The sequence below is a fragment of the Lepisma saccharinum genome, unplaced genomic scaffold, assembly GCF_977018435.1.
Source record: "Lepisma saccharinum unplaced genomic scaffold, izLepSacc3.1 HAP1_SCAFFOLD_127, whole genome shotgun sequence".
Taxonomy (NCBI): domain Eukaryota; kingdom Metazoa; phylum Arthropoda; class Insecta; order Zygentoma; family Lepismatidae; genus Lepisma; species Lepisma saccharinum.
In genome coordinates this window covers 185006-198142 of record NW_028142943.1, presented here as the reverse complement: position 1 = coordinate 198142, position 13137 = coordinate 185006, and the positions used below count along the sequence as shown (strand labels likewise).

The following is a 13137-nucleotide window of genomic DNA, read 5'->3' as shown; positions in this document are numbered from 1 at the left end:
TTCGGATTCCACTTTAAACTGTAGGTCCAGTCTCGATTAGCCTTACTGTGCATAAAGTGGACTTAAAACACCAAATCAATCAATCAATCCAGCAATGTTTTGGGGGATCTACTGCTCCCTTCTTCAGGCTCCTTCCTTGGCACGTATCATTACTACATGCCACGTCAATTTACATTGAACAAGGAATAAGGTAAAAGGTTTCAATTGGTAAAAGAATTGTTAAAAAACCTGCCCATGCCTGAATAAAACTTTCCATACCCATTTCATCCTTCATAAAAAGCCTCCCGAAAACATATAAAGCTTGAAACAAAACTGGGAAAACTCACTCTCCTCAGTCACCTGTGTTAATACCCGATTGTCTTTCTTCTAGAATGCAGGAAGTTCCTTGAAGCTATTCCACTCCTACATAGCTCCCCTCCCCTCTGCCGTATCCTTACATCATTTCCAACTCAAAATCCAATCCTGTGATTCCTGGGCTGCACGGATTACTCCCAGCATGACAGAAATCCTATTTTGTTTTTCTTACCTACCTTCTACCTTTTAAACAACTTTATCCATATTTCATCTAAGTTCCTGTTATCTCTATTTAGTTTACTATTCCTTTCCTTGCATATATTAGCGGCCTCATATACGTTTCTATTTATTTGTTTACTTTCTCTTCTAATAACCTCACTTTTCTTAATTTTATGTTGTTTTTCTATGATGTGTTCAGATAAACCTGTTCTGGGTATTTCCTCTCTGATGTCTTTATTGTGTTCCTTCCACCTTACCTCCATGCTACTTTCTGTTTTTCCAATGTATTCTTTATCACAATCACACCTAATCTTATATACACCCTTCCCTCCCTCCTCAATTTTCATTACCATTCCTTCCTTCTTGTTTTCTGTAAAATGTTTTCCAATGTTGCGTGGAGCCCTCATTTTGCATTTTATGCCATATTCCTTTACTGTTTTTTCAATCTTTTCAGAAACCCCTTTAAAATAACGGGATTCCAGTAAACCTATATTCCTTTCCCGGATTCTCTGGAGTAAGAGAACGTGAACGCGCTCTGCGCGCATGTTGAAGGGTGTGTGTCTCGTCCAATGAATGCATGGAGGGGAGGGGCATCCATGGGAGGGGGCGACTCGACTGCTCATTCTTGGTCCAGTAGTTCAGTAGTAAACATGTCAGCTCGCAAGTCTAGGGGAACTCTGCATTCAGGAGAGCACCGCATAGTGTTGAATGTGTTCGAGAATAACTTGTTTGAAAAGTTTAAAACACATGGCTTAGTTTTTTTTACAAATGTTTAAAACGTTTAAAACAAAGTGTTTTAAACATGTTTTTCAGACTTGTTTAAAACACATTTCGATACATGATGTTTCATAGTTTGTGGTTATTTGCATGTTTTTTGAAAAAAGACAAATAAACGTGCAATATTATTTGTTATTTGTGTAAAACAATACACTGGCCATTGTTAAGAATAAAATAAGAAATTGGCAGCAGAAAGCGTTTTGCTTCACGGACATTATACCGCGCAGCACTTCGTTGCTTTCATCCCGCACCCTTCCCCACCCAGTCTGGCCCCGCCCACAAGCTTTCCCCTCGGCACGTCGCTACTCCAGAGAATCCGGAAAAGTAGTATATATTTCCTTTTCTCTTCTCCATTTCCCTCCCCCTTCTTCTCTTCCCCCTCCTTATTCATCCACTTTCCTCTTTTTCGCAAACTTGCATTCTCCCCTTTGTGTCCTCCTCATTTCGTTCTCTTTATTCCCATTCCTTTTTCCTACACCCATGATCCTTTTCCTCCTTTATCAATTCCTCCTTACGATTACATAGCCTTTTTGCCCTAATATAGAAGTTTAAAAACACATTGTTTTTGTTCTCCTCGCATGTTCAGATTCTTTACTAATGTATCGGTCCCCTGCCAATGCCTTATGAAAAACTCCTGTTTCAATTCCCTTTTTTGTACTTATAATCCTAAGGTGCAAAAATTTACTTTCATCATTTTTCATTTCCTCCTTTGTAAACTTAATGTGGTCTTCCTGTTCTCCTAAAATATTAAACATCTTATTTAAACCTTTTTCCTCACCGATTATCAGTGTGTCGTCAACATATCTACCAAAGTATTTGACCTTCCCTTTCACTTGTTCTATAGCTGCCTTCTCAATATAATGCAAGAATATACTAGATACGATCCCGGAGATCAGGTTACCCATGGCTAACCCTTCTTTTTGTACATGTATATCTTGCTGTTAAAGCTAAAGTAGTTGTATCCAGTAACTAGATGAAACCACCTGACATATTCCCATGCGACTATAATGCTTAAACCTTTTTCCATTAGCCATCTTTGCAAACAGTCCGCCGCTTTATCCCTGGGGATGCGCAGATATAAGTTTACAACGCCAAAACTCATAATTCTATAATTAGTTGTTATTTCAAGTTGCTCTATTCCTTTTTGACCACCCATGAGTTCCTAACACTATATTCAGTTTTTCCCCTACTTCTTTAATTTGTTTTACTAATGTTTTAGCTAAATTGTATCCCGGGTGCAAATACATTGGGATAATAGGTCTTAAGGGGATTCCCTCTTTATGTGTTTTAGGAATCCCAAACACTATTGGGATACTACCTTTTTGCTACCTTCAATTAATTTCTTTTTACAGTTCTCTCTAGTGTGATACTTGTTTCCACTCCCTTCCTGATTTCTCTCTTAATTTTATAATTGGATTTTCCCTTACCACTTCAAAATCTTTACTACAGAAACATTCTTCCATTTTTCTTTTATACTTATCCTTACCTATAACCACCATTTTATTATCTTTATCAGAATAGCCTCGAGGAACTTCCTGCATTCTACAAGAAAGACAATTGGGTATTAACACAGGTGCCTAAGGAGAGTGAGTTTCCCAGTTTTGTTTCAAGCTTTATATGTTTTCGGGAGGCTTTTTATGAAGGATGAAATGGGTATGGAAAGTTTTATTCAGGCATGGGTAAGTTTTTTAACAATTCTTTTACCAACTGAAATCTTTTACCTTATTCCTTGTTCAATGTAAATTGACGTGGCATGTAGTAATGATACGTGCCAAGGAAGGAGCCTGAAGAAGGGAGCAGTAGACCCCCAAAACACTGCTTTTACAAACGGAACATACTCACATAAAGTAAGTATATGGTTTTATATTTTATGAAATACTTATTGTTTACTAAAGTGAGTAATCTACACATGTGCAAATATGAATGAGTAACTGCAATTTGTCTGTAATAGTGGGTCCTCAAATATGGGAAACTTCAATAACATAGTCATGAAAATGAAATGGATTATAAGCTGAAACTGCCTAGGTGGATATTTTATATATGTTTCTACAACTATTGTCACATTAAAATGGTGTTCAAAGGTATATTATTACTGTATCTTATTATTTCATGTAACATGATTATCCTTTTCTGCAGTGAACAATGACGTACAGGTATCTGTTGCATTGTGATTAGATATTTTGATTTGTTTATGCAGGTCTGTCAGTATGTGTATCCAGGTCTGTAGTTATAGAATGTTCTGATATATGCATATTTGGATCTTTCATAGTAATGCACTGACTTATTGATTAAGTTATTTTTTCAAGTCCACTTTTATGCACAGATAGGTTAATTGGAACTGGACCTACAGCTTGAAGTGGGATGCGAAACAGTATGTGCCTCCACTGGATATTGAACCTGGGTCCCCTTCATTACAAGGTAAAGATGTTACCACTACACCATTGCAGATACTTATTATTTAGAATTGTAATTGATTGGAGTGGTTTTCTTCCATGTATGGGTTTCAGGTTGACAGTGCTGCACATTAAGCTCTGCAATACAAGACAGCCTTGTGCGTGACGATGATATCTTCCAATTGTTCCACTATGAATGCGGTACACTTGAGCATAGCATGCTCGAGGGTGGGAGACTTGAACGAGTACTCCAGTAAGAAGTGTCAAATATCCACCCAGATCTCCCAATTTAACACTTGATTTCTCACTGTGGGAACTGTGAAAAATGATGTGTACACCACAAAGGCATGGGCACTGTATGACATGAGACATGTGATTGAGACTGACTCTGGCTTCCTTCCATTTCTGCTGTTTGTTGATCTGTTTGGCATTGCAGGTGATGTACTGATGCCAATGGCCAAAAAACTTAATATTACTCTACATGGCTGTAACTCTGACATTTAAAACAATACAGTATTTTTAAAAAATAACAATAATATATAACAACAACAACCCTGAATGAGTCATGTTGGGTGCATGGTTTTCAATTTCTAATGTGTAGAGACCGGATGTTAGGCAAAATGCCTATTCTTTCCTGTTAGAGATATGATGAAAACGAATGTTGCGAAGGCCAGGGGGGAGGGATTAGCTTCATTTAAAGCCAATTTAATTTTGCCTATTTTGCCTATTTCATACGATATTGCCTATATTATTTCATAAATGCCAGATATTGCCTATTTTAGGCATTTTCTTTAAAATTGGGACATGACTGAACTCTGTGCATACAATTTCCTGTTCCCAGGATTAGTTTCCGATGCTTCCAAGAAATTTAAAAATAACAGTTAGCGAGTTATTGCAGCTAATAAGAACTTGGACAAATTAAGGGCAATTCTGAAAGCTGAAAATATACAAACTGAGTTAGATCCACATGTTCTCGCGTGTTTTAAGTATGCTCCGGTAACATCTGTGGAGGTTGAAAGATCTTTTTCAATTCTAAAAAATGTGTTGTCCGATCATAGACATAACTTGTCGGTTGATCACCTGAAGAAATACCTTGTACCGCAATTAGTGCTTCTTATTCAGAGACTGCCAAACCGTACAGTACAAACTTGAAATTCATTTAAACAGTTTCTCAGTTCGAACTGCTGTGTGGAATATACAGTGCAAATTTTTTAACTGAAATAACCCTGTGTGCAGTGATAAAGTGTATATTTAAATAATTTGCGTACTGGTTGGAAGTAGCCAACAATTTCTTTTGTCAGACTATTGTGTGTAGCCATTATACAATAAAAAATTTTGGGCTGACGTGACTCCTGTTTGCAGTGATTTATTAAGTACAACATTGGACTGCTGTCTCTAATGATGAGCTTCTGGTTTATTTTAAGCAACTATAAAGAATGCACAGGTAAGTCTTTATATTATTTAAACACCTATTTCTTTTTGTATGTCTATCTTCATTATTTTGAGTTAAATTTCATTGTCTTTTTTATTGCCTATTTGTATTTTAATGCCTATTTTGAAAATTATAAGTGCTTATTTGCCTGCCTATTTTATATGTTTTTAGTGCCTAAACATCCGGTCTCTACTAATGTGCATATTTTGTATTTGTAATTTTATGAATAAATGTTGCCAACTTTTGTCTAAGAACGATGATGAAATTGATGAAGGTACACTCAGAAATTAAAAACATGGTCCAGAGCAGGGTCTGAACCCACCAACTTTGGTGGCGAGAACATGAGATGGCTAAATGACCGTGTATTTGGCCACCAAGGCTGCACTCTAATGAATATGGAGATCCATGTTGTGAAAAGTACTCTGTTTCCGTGGAGGACGCTTTGGGATAAGGAGAGGGGGACAAATTCCACAAGCTCTTCTAAATTTATTGACATGGGAATTTGGTAAGGGAGTCCTAAAGTTGATCAATAATTAAAATGTAGTACAAATAATACATACCTTTGGTTGTCTTGTATGGAACATGAGGCAGTGCCTTCATCTCGCCTGCTCTAAGCTCAGCTGGTATGAACTGTCCTTCATTGTCAGATCCAACTGCATATTCCACTGGTATGGTGGCACTACCATCATCACACTGAGTTTTGCCATATTCTTCATAGAGGAGTGTTGAGTCCCTGTCAGAAACCATGTTATCCTTCAACTGTTTCTTTCCTTCCCTTTCACTGCAAAGGTCAGCTGCCACTAGTTTTGCTTCAGACCCGGATGAGCTCGAGACTTTTTTCTGCAATGTCTTCCATGCATGAAGAGCCACCCACTCATACAAGCGCTTCTGCTTCTGCATTCTGACTTTCTCATCTCTTCGCACCTTCACCTGAACAATATCACATATTGCTAGGTACTCTCGCACGTAAGAACCATGTGGCAGCTTGTCTCCAAGTCTTTCTAAACTTAAATTAGAGGTCAAAGCAAAAATTTCAGTGCAGATATTTTGCAATTTTACAGTGATAATAAATGCACATGGAACACACAATTTTGTGACAACACCTTCATATATTCTCCCAGCAACGAGTTCTTTCTCTCTGTACATTGTACTCTTCACTGCATCCAACTCCACGATATCTAGACCAAATGAGTTCAGGCTGGATAGTGTTGACGGCATGAGCTTCGGTTTCTTCCCGACCCATGCTAAGGAGCACTTGAAATTCACGCCACTTCTACACACGTCCTTCAACCTAACACAGTCAAAGTACATGTATGTTCCAACCTTCAAGAAAAAATCAATCGGTATGGTTGATGGGCACGGTGATGAATCAATGTACAGGATACTTTTATCACACAGCACTTTTTCCATTTCATCTTCTAACCTGCTGGAAATAATTACCTCACCAATACTCAAAATTTCCTGTACTCTTCCGGTCTTACCTCTAGGTAAATACTTCTGGTACACCCAAGGTGAGGGACTTACGCAACTACCTTCACTCATTGTTCTGTCTTCAACAATGCACACAAGGCCTGTTGATGTAGTGTGGAGGCGAGACTTCAAACGAAGGTGGCCTCTGTTTTCAGCTTCACATTCATGGGGAGAATCCAACTTCACTGCACCATAATTCAATACCTGACCCCTATTTACAGATTCTTGCAGGAAATTCCTTTCAAATTCTTCAGTGTCTGACAATAACTGGACTAACTGACTGGAACATCTGCTAATGTGAGTTTCTTCTTCTGTTTGTAAACTTCCTGCCTGTCGAGTCCTATCTACTCCCTCATATGATGATATTCCTACAGTATTGTTGGCTAGGGAAAAATACACACAGGCATATAAATTAATACGTGGGTCCTTTTACAAGTTGAAACATAAAATTAAATAACAATAACCAAAGAAAATGGGAGAGTAAAATTCAGTGCAAAAGATATCCTGGTTTAAACATAAGACACCATGACAAAAGGACATACCTCCAAATGTGTGCAAGTGAGGTATGAGAAAGACTAAGGGTTCCCCCGTTTTCATATTATCTGACAAAGATGCACAAAACACCTTTCTCAGGGTTGCCACTCATTTTGCAAAACCACCATGTTCTCTGACTTTTCAAGGTACTTTTACATAATTTTCCAGATCATCAGTGTTTTGTTTCAAACTTTGCATGTTTTATTAAAACAATAAATACGGAGAAACTAGTACTCACTTTTATCCGCGAAGCTGTTTTTTTCTTCTTTTTCGATTAATTTCAGTGGCCACTGCCACCATCCTCGTTGGAACTGGCGGAAATACAGGTCAGACACCCTAACCTAGCACAATCAACCCATCCACAAGCAGCCCAGCCACAACCAACCCCCGGCGACCAATATAAATGGTTTGCCTTCCCCTACCATCCCACCACTTCCAACCGCATAGCCAAAGCCCTTCTCCCATTTGGCATCAAAGTAGTGCACAAACCCATCTCCAAAATAACTGATAAACTGAACAAGCACAAACGGTACTTCCTCTCCCCCCTTGACAACCCAGATGTATATGATGCAGAGTGTGAATGCAAGACTCATTACATCGGCAGGTCCATCAGATCTGTCAATGAAAGAATCCAACAGCACCTAGCAGATGCGAAAAAAGCCCAACCCACTACTGGTCTTGCTAGACATATCAAATACAATAGCCATAAAATTCAAAAGGTTCGAGTCAAACACACTGCCCACATGCTCATAGACACCAAAATCAAGGAAACGCATGCCATAATGCACTTCCCGCACGAACTAAACATCGATAGCGGGCAAGCGCACCACACTTGGATTCCACTACTGCAGCAGTTATCGCCCGGAAATAGCAGACGACGCACCAAGATGCACAGCGCACCTAACGGCAGCCAGAGAACTACGAACAAAAGACGCACGCCAAGCAACAGCGCAGCAAGTTCCAACGAGGATGGTGGCAGTGGCCACTGAAATTAATCGAAAAAGAAGAAAAAAACAGCTTCGCGGATAAAAGTGAGTACTGGTTTCTCCGTATTTATATACTACCGCGTCTCTCTTTCCCCAATTATGAAAAGAATAAAGTTTATTCAACATTATTAAAAATTTTATGATGAAAAATTAATTATAAAATATTTATTTTTACTATGAAATATTCCCCCAAAATAAACCGATCGGTAGGAAAAACTGAAATGTATTCTTAGTTTTCAATCCTGTTAGACAAAAAAAATATTTCCTCAACAATTCCATGTTTTTGAACGTTTTCACAAAATTTTTGGACAATTTTTCCATGCCAAAGTTGACTTCTGGCTTCTTTAGGTCAGTGGGAATAATGATTTTACTGTTAGCAGCAAACAGTGATAATGAACACCATTTTGGTAGTAAACTATTATTAATAATTATTAATGCTAATCCTTGCAAAATGAAAAAATCAAGAGATTAAGAGTCCATTGCCCCTGCCAAGTTACAGCTATGCAGAAATGTTTCAAATGCTACCTGGTATTTCGTATGCATTAAAAATGGCACACTATGTACAAGGGTCGTTCAAGGTTGACCGGGAATTTTATTCCTGCAGAGGAAATAGGTAGCAGAAGAAACACCAAACTATGTCAGTTTTTCAAAGTATTCTCCGTGCGCGCCGAGGCACCGTTGCCATCGTTCTGGCAGCTCCCGAATTCCTTTGGCGTAGAAAGAACTTGGTTGTTGTCGTAGCCACTGGAGGACATCGCTCCACAGTGCTTCGTCTGTCGTGAATTTCTTCCCTCCCAGATGGTCTTTAAGGGGTGCAAACAAATGATAATCACTGGGGGCTAAATCCAGACTGTAGGGGGATGGGGCAGAACTTCCCAGCGCATGTCGGCCAGAGTTGTTATTGTCGCATTGGCCGTGTGAGGGCGGGCATTGTCATGGAGAAGAATGACATTTCCAGACAACATCCCAGGTCTTTTCTTGCGAAGACTTTCGTACAGCACCACTCAACAATGTGGAGTAATACAGGGCATTAATCGTGCTCCCTTTGTCCAGAAAATCCACATGGATAACACCCTTCATGTCCCAGAAGACACTTGCCATGATCTTTCCAGCGGACGGCTGCGTTTTGCTTTTCTTGGGGGGTGGGGAACCTTTATGCCACCACTCCATGCTGCATCTTTTGGTCTCTGGGGTTGAATTGTGCAACCATGTTTCATCACACGTGATGATGGATTGCAACAATTCATCACCTTCTGCTCGAAACCGATTCAGAAGCTGTTCACAGACCGTCCTGTGTGTCCACTTCTGATCGAATGTCAGCTGGCGGGGAATTCACCTTGCACAGATTTTGCGGAAGCGTAAGTGGTCGTGAATGATTGTCTCAACACTCCCGACACTGATATTCACCTCGGCAGCAATATCCCGCACTGTTACTCACCGGTTCTCAAGAATCATTTGCTCAACACGTGCGATATTCACTGGTGTGACTGCAGTCGGGCGAATGTCTCCATGCGCTTCATTTGTCACCAGCTCCCGTCCTTCGCGAAACTGCTCACACCATTCGTACACTCTTGTCCGCGACATCATTTGTTCACCATACTGTGCTTGCAATCGTCTGAAAATCTCAGCTGGTTTCACTTTCTCCTTCACGAGAAATTTGATTACACACCGCTGCTCCACAGCCACAGACACACTGCTTGCCGCCATGTTCGCTGCAACTGCTGCGCATGCGCGAAATACGTCATGCCGGGCACTAGTTACTCGCGAAGGAATACATTACGTAGCCCGCACGTTTCATCATGATCCGGCTATTCATCGATTTTTTATGTACGAAAATCCCGGTCAACCTTGAACGACCCTTGTATTAAAAACCCAATTTCTTCCATAATTCTTATGTGAGGCATATTTTTGGAAGATAATTTGTAACCTGTTATTGGCCTATTTAAGGGGTGGATGAGTGGTTATGATTATTTATGTGTCAGAAAGATAGAGTTTAAACTTTTTGGATCAAAAGGTAATGTCAGCCCCCTTAAACTTTACTTGTTTCTGGTTCAAAAGAAGGATATCCTGTTAAGTTTAAACATGCTCAATTTTCGATATTTTATAATCATGAAATTTTAACTGGTGCTTGCAAATTCTATATAACCAATTTCTAAAATATTACAATAAATGGAATCCATAGAAAATAAAAATTCTGTAGGTCTTGTGCTCATTGCCAGTGGACTATAAGATACTGATAAATCTCTTCAGGGAAGAATTTTGTTTAATTATTGTGCAAACATTTTCTTCAATGTATGTAATTATGTGCACAATTATATAAAATATGCTCTAACCCTGCAAATGAAATTTTATGCTTTAATTATACGTATTTTAGTGAATGAAAAATACACGATGCAAAAATATACACCTTAATTGTTCCTTGTTAGCTAAAAATGTCTACTTATAAATGCAAAATTGAACTCAGTGATACAATATTCTTTGAAACTCAGTGTCTGATGTGTGGGACGAAAAATTTCTGGTCGGAATGGGATTGGGAAGAGGAATATTCATAATCCCAATGTTGGGACTGAAATGAAAAAGAAATCACCATTTTTTGACCAGGTGGGGAAATTTTCGAAAATTTCCGATAAGGTGAAAATCTTGAATTCTACACACAGTTACTCCCTGAAGTGATTGTTCTTGCACTTCTGGAATAAAAACTGTTAATTTTATAAATTTCAGAAATGAAGAGTGCAGTAAATACCAAGAATTAACAATCTGGGATCTCGAAAAGTCAGAAAATTATTTCCAGAGCCAGGACCTGAAATTGACAATTTAAATTTTGAATTACTTTTTGTTACAGTACAATTTTGTGTGTACAACCATGATGGAGAGCAGGTCAAGTGGTTTCTGTTTGATATCTGTGATCATGAAAAAGTACAAAAAGACAAAGAACTGTTCATCAACAAAGTGATAGAGGTTTATGTGAAGGAAGCAAAGCAAATCCCATCCAGATTCTATTTAAATAGTGCACTCAAGTGTGAACTTGTCAACTATGCCAAGCTATTTCAATTTCAGTTTTTTGAATTGTAAAATAATATTTAATAATAAATGGTAAAATATAAGTTTGTAAACCAGTGCCTCATTAGCTGCAATTGTGCATTGAGGGAAATGGAAGTGTTAAATGCTACTGATCTTATTTCCATATTGAAGTTGCTGAAAGCAGGGAAAATCTTAAGTCCAGTTACGGAACCATTTCAATGCCTGATAATGATGAAAAATAGCCATCAGAGAATGACATAATTTAAATTACCATTTTATGTTGACAAGAATAGCAAATTTCTTACATGCCTTCCTTGTCACATACTGTCGTAATGGAGCAGATACACACATGACTTGGAAATGACAGTCCACCAGACCACTAAAGTGAACAGAAAGCTGTCCCTTCGGGTATGATCAGTTGTGATCTGCATCTTCGAGTCTGTAATTTGAAAGCGAAAATTCATTTGGAATGGGTAGTGTAACCACAATGGTATTTGCCATTCTTACCATAAGTTCAATTTTGGCCAGCAGAGAGCAAACAAAATGGTTGCTTTCTTGCCTACTCTTCCCTTGCTTACTCATTTTCCCAATTCACTGTTGAAGACTGAAGCATACTTTTCTACATAAATATTTTAGTTTTTTTTTATATTAACGTTATTTTTTGTGTTAGTCACAGAAAGTTTTGCGTGGGTCACATGGACGACATGAATATCGAAATGTGGCCCATCCAAATCTTGAGTAGCCATCCAGTGGCCCACCAACACCAGTAAGTCTGTTGCTGCCACTGCATGGTTTACAATGATGATACTGTAGCAACACCTGTAACACATCATTACAAGTAGCTAACAAAAACAAACATCAGAATAAAAAGACATGGATAAAGGACGTAAACCAAATAGTGATATGAAAGAAAAGATAAGATGTAGAGTACCTATATGGTATCAGGGAAGGGGATTCCAACTCGTAAGTTATGGCAAGTTGCCTTGCGTGAATCTTGGATGCAATATTCAGGGTGACTGGTCTAATGCTACGATAAAATTCAAGTAAAGTACAGGTTTTCAAAACAAATTTTCCAAAAATTCAAAACAGATAGTAACAATTGTTATAATAAAAATTAATGTTTTAACATTTTACACTAAACATTTATGAATAGTTCCACATACTAAGATAATTTATGTATGCTTCCCCTTACCAAGATGTTTTTTTTTTAAAAATTAATGTTAAGAGTAAGAAAAAAATATGCTATCACCTCTCCTGAGTCATCTAAAACTAACAAAAAATACTCAGTTAAGGCTAAGTGTTAATGCTGATCACCAGTTCTTCAGTTTTAAGTTTCCTCCTCGAAATCTACAATGAACTCATTATCCTCAAGACATCCAAGTAATAAGAGTAAAGCGAGATCATCCCTTCCTGGTCCTCTAAAACGAAGTGACTACCTCTACAGACTATTATTCACTGAAAATGAATAGGTACTACATGTGTCATCAAATTTTATGTGATGATTTACGGAAACCGTCCATCACACACTGACAGAGGAACAGAAGGAAACTAGAAGAACAATTGCCCTCGAACTGTTGAAAAAGTTCAGAAAGGTTCCCACATTCATGTTCAACATTATTGTCGAATATCAAAGTTGGTGCCCTGAATGTGACCATGAAACAAAGTGGCAGAATGCTGACTGTCAAGACCATGGTTCACCAGTCTCGAAGAAAGTGAAGCGGCATCCATCAAATACAAAAACAATGTTCAATGCATTTATTGATGCAAGAGGTGTGATGCACCATGAATTTCTGCCTCAAGGACAAACGATGAATCACAACTCTTACACTGAGGCACTGAAATGTTTTTGTAAGACAATTTGACATTGCCGACCTGACTTGCAGGCATATGGGTAATGGTTCATCTTGCATGATAATGCAAGGTTACATACTGTTATATTGGTACAGGAATATCACACCAAACAAGCTCTTTCACATCCTCCATATCCACCCAATCTGTTGCCATGCGATTT

At 38.4% G+C, this 13137-nt stretch overlaps 1 protein-coding gene across 4 annotated transcripts in view; it reads right to left on the bottom strand.

The window, feature by feature from the left end:
- The window catches only part of LOC145982331 (uncharacterized), a 175506-nt gene that overhangs the window by 21563 nt on the left and 140806 nt on the right, over positions 1 to 13137 (bottom strand). For 2 of the 4 annotated variants that reach the window (XM_083115894.1, XM_083115892.1), the window contains exon 3: positions 6852 to 6968. The exons of 1 other annotated variant lie outside the window; for it this stretch is intronic. The gene's annotated coding sequence lies outside the window, so the exon portion shown is untranslated. Of the gene's footprint in view, positions 1 to 6835; positions 6969 to 13137 lie in introns of those variants that run through there. One more of the 4 variants, XR_014441044.1, reaches the window with a different exon arrangement.